Here is a 7,929-nt window from a genome sequence, read left to right on the forward strand (position 1 = left end):
GAGAAATCATTGTGATAAAATGACGACAGAAACCGAGTTTCAAGTGAAAAGGACTGACTGTGTATTTAAAGAAAACATTTAATTTTAGGGGGAGGGGAAAAATTGAACTTGTTGAGAGAAAATTAAATTTGATAGCAGTGTGTGTAAGGACCAAAAGGAATGAGGGGATTATCTGATTTATCATCGACATTAGGATATTTTAACACTTTGGCGCGCAAAAATTGATTTATAATCATAATTATTTAAATTATGTCGTTTGATCGATGGTGTAGGTATTGGTTTCATGTTATGATTACCGAATCTATAATAATCTCTCATTTTCATTGTATTCGATCGGCAAAATAAAGATACGGTAAATTGTAGAAACACTGTCGTATTTTGTGGAATTAAATAATATTATATAGCATTTCTATAGCGCATAACCATGACAATGCTGTGCGTATTAAGGGCTGCGGGATGACGGGACAGCCAATATATTATAGTATAGTATTTATTGACATGCCTCGCCGCGTTACAGTGCGGTGACATTATTATCTTGTCTCCTCTCTGAGCTGTGAAGGAAGTGTCCTGAATTCCTCCACAGCAGCGAGAGGAAACTGTAGTGGATGGATGGATGGATAGGCTATAGAGTCAAGTCCAGGACCTTGTTTCACTGGGAGTCTCCTCCTTACATCAGATCAGTGGGGTCTGTTGGCGTTTCCCTTTGTGTGCTCGTGCAGAAACGGTCAGGGATACACTTGAGCATCTGAGGGAATTTTGCATAATGCATATAACGCGTTTGGACGGAGATTTCAGAAAGATACTTTTATTGTGAATTAGGATTAGCCGAATGGATAGGCTGCCATAATACACCAGTGCTGACTCCTTGAAATGTCAAACATTCGTAGTTACCAAGGGGGAAAATAAGAAAAGAAAAATGCACTTTGAATAGCTTTAGAAATAAATAATTTGCCCTCAGCATGTTCCAAAAATGCTTTCGACAAGATTTATTGAGTCAAATAGGAGAATGCAGTCCTGTAGCTGGAACCAAAATTGGTATTTCTACGATTTTATCGTACTACTAGGCAGGTCTGTATTACACTGGTGTAGTCAAGTGACAGCTAAGCTGCCAGAAGATGTGAACTGTAAAAAACATGAAACAACAAAGAATACAACAGCCTCAAATATTTTTTTTTCAAGGACCAAAAATACTTTAAAACACTGAAAAAAAATGCACGTTTAGGGGTCATAACCCTTTCTCCCATCCAAAAATAACCAGAAATGTTTTTGCTGTTGGCTGAAAAAGGTTTAGAACCCAAAACATTCCGTGTAAAGTATCTTTGTTCTATTTAAAAGTTGTGGTATTCATTTTTTTTTGTTTCGTTACAGTGTAGTGTAATCACTAGAAGCTGCTACTGAAAGAAATGATTTAGCCATGGGCATGCTTCTATTTTCTAAAAGAAGAACAATTGATCTTCATTATTTTATCATCATCAATGGATTTTAGCTGATTATGAATGTTTGTGTAAATTTTAATGTTAGAGCTTAACAATTCATTTTCCATGTCCACGACAAGAATGATAGAATCTGTACTGTATACAGTAGTATTCACTCAAACATAGGGTTGAACCAAATTAGAAATGGTAGATACTTTGATTGAAGTCCAGTTAGGCACACAGACTTGCTACGACAGGTTCCAAACAGAACATTCTGTATAGATATTTAAGGGAGGGAGTGGGTGGGATTTCAAGTTTCAATTAATGAATATGTATGTACCTAGATGCACATATTTGTGGGTCTGACAACCAAATACAATTAAGGGCTTGTTTACACATTGTTGTAATGGACAATATTTGTGACCCACCATGCCAAAACGATATTCCGTATGCCGAGACTAATTCAGGCCCTGAAATGTGAATTTAGTATTCATTTTATAACAAAATATTAAGAACATTCACATTTCCAACAGCATTATATGGATGTGAATCATGGACAATCACCAAAAAAAAAAAAAAAAAAAAAAAAACAATGAGAAGAAAATCAATGCATGTGAAATTAAATGCTACCGGACAATTCTCCGCATTCCCTGGACCGCAAAGGAAGCAAACCAAAATGTGACTGAGACCCTGGGCATTGGGGAGCCATATATCATCAAGATGATACAGGAACTAAAACTTCCTTTATTTTTGGACATATCAAGAGACATGGCATTCTTGAAAAATAAATATTTCTATAGGGTATTGTAGATGGTAAAAGAGGAAGAGGCAGACCCAGAAGAAGATGGACACAAGACATCAGCGAATGGATGAATAAGCCATTGACTGAATGTGGAAGGATGGATGGCGCAGGACAGAAGCTTGTTTCGGTTAGCAGTTAAGGAGGCCACGGAGGGATAAGCCGTGATGATGATGATGATGATGATGATGATGATGATGATGATGATGATGATGATGATGATGATGATGATGATAAGAAATATGAACTTTGGGTCTTTTCCAATGTACGAAATGGTATTCATTCCTTACCACAAATCTGAGAAATTAACCCCAAGTTTCATATTTGTGGCTGACGACAATTTACTTATTTTCAAGCACCTAGGTCATCCCGACATGATACCGCTTACTTTGAGACGGACGGTGGGTCACATTTTGTGTCTGTCCAAATTGTTCAAACACCCAAGAATTGATGTCATTTTTTTCGACACCATCATGCATCCACTTCAGAGCAGGGAAATTACCACTACGTACACATGTATATCCTTAAATTATTTTCTATTAACATTTTTAATTGAAACTCTGAAACGGGAGATTTTTAATTTAACCAAATTGGGTTGCTAAAAATAGATATGTATAAATGCCGATTAAATCTATAAAAGTAGCAGGTTTATGTATCTATACACATTTATTGATAATGTGATATTATGGCTTTCTATGTGCTCTCTCATGCAATGACATATTCACTTCTTTTCCAATTCTTTTTCTTTTATGATAATATAATATTATAACAATAACTGGATGGAAGGTGACGGGGCGATGTTGTTGACCTGTCAGACGAATAGCAATAAAATAAACATACATTGCAGAGAGGATTGATACATGTGGCCCCTCTACAGGAATCTGTGCATATCTATCGATCATTATGAAAATGTGACCCCTCGTCTCAAAACAGTATTAAGTCGGGATGACTAAGATGCTGAAAATTAAATTTGTAGCCAAAAATATCAGACTTGCGTTGAATTTAAAAACTTTATTGAGGAGAATGAATATCATATTTCAGGTTGCTGAATACCAATAATTCATAATTTTGTCCAGTTTACCTTAAATTTGACTTTTTAGCATCTGGTTCATCCCGACATAATACCGTTTTGAGACGTTGGGTCACAAATAATCATAATCATAACCATACTATGTATTTATATTGCGCCTCATGCAATTTTTAATTGCTTGTACATTGTCCATATGGGTATGTATTATTCAAATTATGTGTATGCTTTCTAATCAAATCCAAAATCAAATTATGTCTCGGTGTGTATGTTTATTCCTGTGTTAGTGTAAAATGTTTCATCATTTTGTGTTACTAGCGCTAGAAGATGTGGACTGTAAAAAGTAATAAACAAACAGGAATTTAACAGCGTCAAAAAAAAGAACAAAACACCAAACACGGAACGTTTCGGGCTCAAAACCCAAAAAAAAATGACAGAGATCTCTGTATCTGTCGTCAATCTGGAATATAGTAATGTATTTATGTCTTTACTGGTTTTTGTTTTTTTGTTTTTTTTTGTTGGCTGAAGAGGATTTTTGAGCCCGAAACGTTCCGTGTTTGGTATTTTGTTTTATTTTTGAAGCTGTTCTATTGATTTTTGTTTATGACTTTGATGATTTTGTAGGACCAAATTGAATGGAAACATCTCGTTTCCCCATGTTGTTATTGTCATTTTAAATGGTTTCATCATTGTGTATTTGAATACAAATTTCAGAATTGAAACGCGATTAAAGTTTTAGGCTCCATTGGATTTTATTGTCTAGACTATTTGTGACCCTTCGCCTCAAAACGTTATTAAGTCGGGTTGGTTAAGGTGTTGAAAATTGAATTTATAGCCAGAAATATCAGACATAGGGTACTAATGCCAACAAGTTACTTTTTTTTTTGGACCAGTTTAAAATTAAACTCGGCTTTTAAGCATCTGGTTCGTTCCGACATAATATCGTTTTGAGACGATGGGTCACATTTGTTTGAAAATTGCGATAACAAGAAAGAAAAAAAAAATCATTTTATTTTCTATGTCTAATATGTTGATGACCATCTCCGACCCAAGTTTTAAGTGTGTCACTTCGTATAGGCTATAGTGTAGGCACATCAATGTGTTGGTTTACCCTATGTCCTTGTGAGTTTAAAAGCGTGTATGTTTAAATTATTTCGTATATAATATAATCTACGTAGATAACATCTGAGATGTTGAAATGATGAATGAATGCAGAGTAAAACAAAACAAAACAAAACAAAACCAGTTATTTGCGCATATAAAGTTTTCTGTGATCTTTTGTGAAAGACACCAATGCCAAGAGCGAGGGTATTAGATAATGGTCGATTGGATTTGACACAGTGTACTTTATGATAGCCCAAATGTCCAATCTAAAGGCTAGCACGCAATTGTTACTATGTATTAAACACAACAGAAATCGAGGCATACCCCAGCCCATAGGGCACATAAAAGAAAAAAATAATTAGTTGTGAGATTTGCTCTAGGATTAACATTCTGATCAAAAATGGATATTTTCACCTTTATAGGATAGTGATATTCAGCTTGATGAAGTTCTATGGCTGCAATAGGGTTCAACAATCTTGACGTCACTTCCCTCGTAATGACGCATAGTAACTGGTTCTAAACTATCGGAACAAAGGCGGACGCCCTTATGAAATATTTCTCTGACAGCATAAAAGTGTAGGCTATCCAGAGGAGAACAACATTATAAATCTGATCATTTTTAGACTTTTATACATTTAGATCACATGACATGTGAAAAAGTTCTAGTCAGCATGAAGAATAAAAAGTGCCGATTTTCTTTGTTTAGAACCATGCTGCTGGTTGCTGGGCGGACGTGACATCAGATTATTGAACCCTATTTACAAGTTGGTTGCCATGGTTTCAAAACCAAATAAACAAAAAAAGCGAAGAGACTAATTAGAGAAAATCAATAATGATGAAGTAGAATTTGAGCACCGGTTTATTTACAATGACCAATAATTAATGGTGCGAAGGTTCACATAATTTATCAACAGACACGGAATTGAACTTGTACTTGGGATTTAAACTCTGCCACAAAAGGTCACAGTCAATCCTACCTTATTCTTCATGTTTTTTGGGGTTTTTAAAAAAATGTATTAAAGATACAATTTGTAATGGCTTCAAGCTTCATTCCAGACACTTTGCGCAATTTGGATGAATGACTTTCTGACGTGTGGAAATTATACTCAAAAGTCTTACACCACGAACCAAAAGCAGTCTATGAATAAAAGAAAAAATAAAGATAGGATAGAAGAAGAATGAAGGAAATTAACATTTAAATTGACCTTTTGACATTTTGTTGTCTCATTTATTGAGAAGAAGAAGAAGAAAAAAATTAAGCTGTTTCAGTTTGGTAAATGAAAGTAGTCCTTTCACTTTCACAGCCATTAGGCTCATGGAGCCAGAGTTTATTTCGGTTTCTATAGAGTGAAACGGACAATAACAATTACTTGCTACCCTTTGGATAGGACGCGAGTCTATCGCAAAGTACTTTCCACCAGATCTAACAGACCCAGCTACCCAATCACTGCTGGGTGGACAGAAAAGAATCTCGACTGCACCTGGAATCGATCTCGGTCCCTTTGAGTATGAAGCGCGTGCTCTACCAACTGAGCTATCAGGACCCCCGGAAAAAAGAAAGTCACAATATTTATTCCAAAAAATTCTCCATGTCCTAAAATGCTACTATTTTCTTCTGCAGCTACGAAACAAGAAATTCAGAACTTTAAATCTAAATATTTCAAAAACCTGGAAGCAGGCACTGGTGTATGCATGATAAAAATCTGAAAAAGTAGGTATGAAAACGTGCCAAAAACAGATAGGAAAAGATTGTGGCAGTTGTGAGTGATTTTTTATTTTTTTTTAAATTCTGGTTTGTCTAACACTATCATATACACTTTCAGATTTAGATGAATCTTTTGGCTAGACGACTCCGCGACGATCCCCCCCCCCCCCCCCCCCCCCACTCTTTTATTAGTAATTTAAAATTTGTAGTCATCAAAAAGAGGCATGGAAAGCGATTCTGCATCCACTCTGTTTGAGCGTAGCCATCGTTAACTTATACCCTGACACTAAAACTATAGATCAATTTACTCTCAAAAGAGTTAAAATGACACTTCATAATCCTTAGAATTAATTATTTACTCTGCCTGGCATCAACTTTCATTTTCAATGTTTTCATGACTTAGAGATGCTTACAAACCTCTGAAATTGAATTTTTAAAATCGTAGTACAGTTGGCAGGCGTGGACTAGATAGTTCTCATTTTTATTTCAAACTTTTCCTTTATCTTTTCTTAATTAGATAATTTATTGAATCATCATCTTTGCTCAAACAGTCAAACTGCAAGCAACTGCTATCCTATCAGTAGCAAAGCTTCCAAAAGTGTTCCTACATAAAATGATGTATTTCCCATATTGCTTGAAATGTCCTCTTTATTATTCTATCTACGTGGATGTTCTCACATGTGTAGTTGCTATTGCTATGTGTGTGTTTTGTGTATGTGCTGCAGGTAAATTATGATCTTTTTCAACCTTACTATAATAATTTGATAAATTTGAGCTGTTTACTGCGCTACTTCTTTATAATAAATTGATGCAATGCAAATCGATGTTTCAATTGACTCTTGATTTATTTACTTTATGTAAAATTCTGATAGAGAAAGAGTCTAGTCGTGTCAGAGCAGCCAATGGCGGAAAGTTGTCAGTGTCATTGCACCTGGGATCAAGTTGTGCGGCTATGCGGTATGACACTCGCATTCGGATCGGAAGGTCCTGGGTTCGAGCCTTGCTCGGCGCATAGTCGAGCCCTTAGAAAAGGCTCTTTACTCACATTCTCTAACCGTACTCTGGTGTAAAATGAGTAACTGGTCGTGAACAGTGTTGTCCCTGTTGGAAAAAAGTGTAATATTGCCTAACAGGCGTCATATCCCATTCTACGTTACAGTTGGTCAGTGACCCCTTGTAAAGCGCGTTGAGCACGTTTAGTGGATATCGCGCTATATAAAAAAGATCAATACGAATCCTTTTGCTAGTGAAGTGAGGGCTCTACCAAATGAGCAATTGGACACCCCCCCCCCCCCCCACCCCCACATGGTCAACGACTCCATCTAAACACTGATAAAACTAAGTCATCCCAATCCAGGACAAGTACAGAAAGACATATTGAATAGGAATAATATTATAGATTTAAAGAAATAGAATAGACAGTTAAAGTGATCCTGGTTGCCAGAACCATTTTGAAAAATAAAAAAAAGCCAAATAAGTTATAAAGAAATACAAAGTGGTCAGATAGATGTGTCTATGCCAAGTTTTTAAAATTTGATTCAGACATCTCTTCTTCTGCCAAAATACGAATTTGCCAAAATACAAAATAAGTAGAAACATATCTTTCATTTCTTATCTCTTTGCCATGGATGGATAATGGTGTCTCTTGCCAGCGTGAGAGTGAAAATAAGTATATTTTCTGTTATCAGTGTAATCTGTTCAGTTTATTAAATGTTAAATGAATGAAGTGATTTTTTTTTTTTAAAGAATATTAAATGAGCTGATTATTCCATTGAGAGAACAAAGAAGCATCACTTCCACATTCAGCCTTCTGTAAGGAGTGGCAAACATCCTTTATTTTGATATCTGTACCTGGCACACACAATTCTATCTTTTCAAC

This window comes from Berghia stephanieae, chromosome 10, assembly GCF_034508935.2.
Source record: "Berghia stephanieae isolate SIO BIC M18660-M18661 chromosome 10, UCSD_Bste_1.3, whole genome shotgun sequence".
Taxonomy (NCBI): Eukaryota; Metazoa; Mollusca; class Gastropoda; order Nudibranchia; family Aeolidiidae; genus Berghia; species Berghia stephanieae.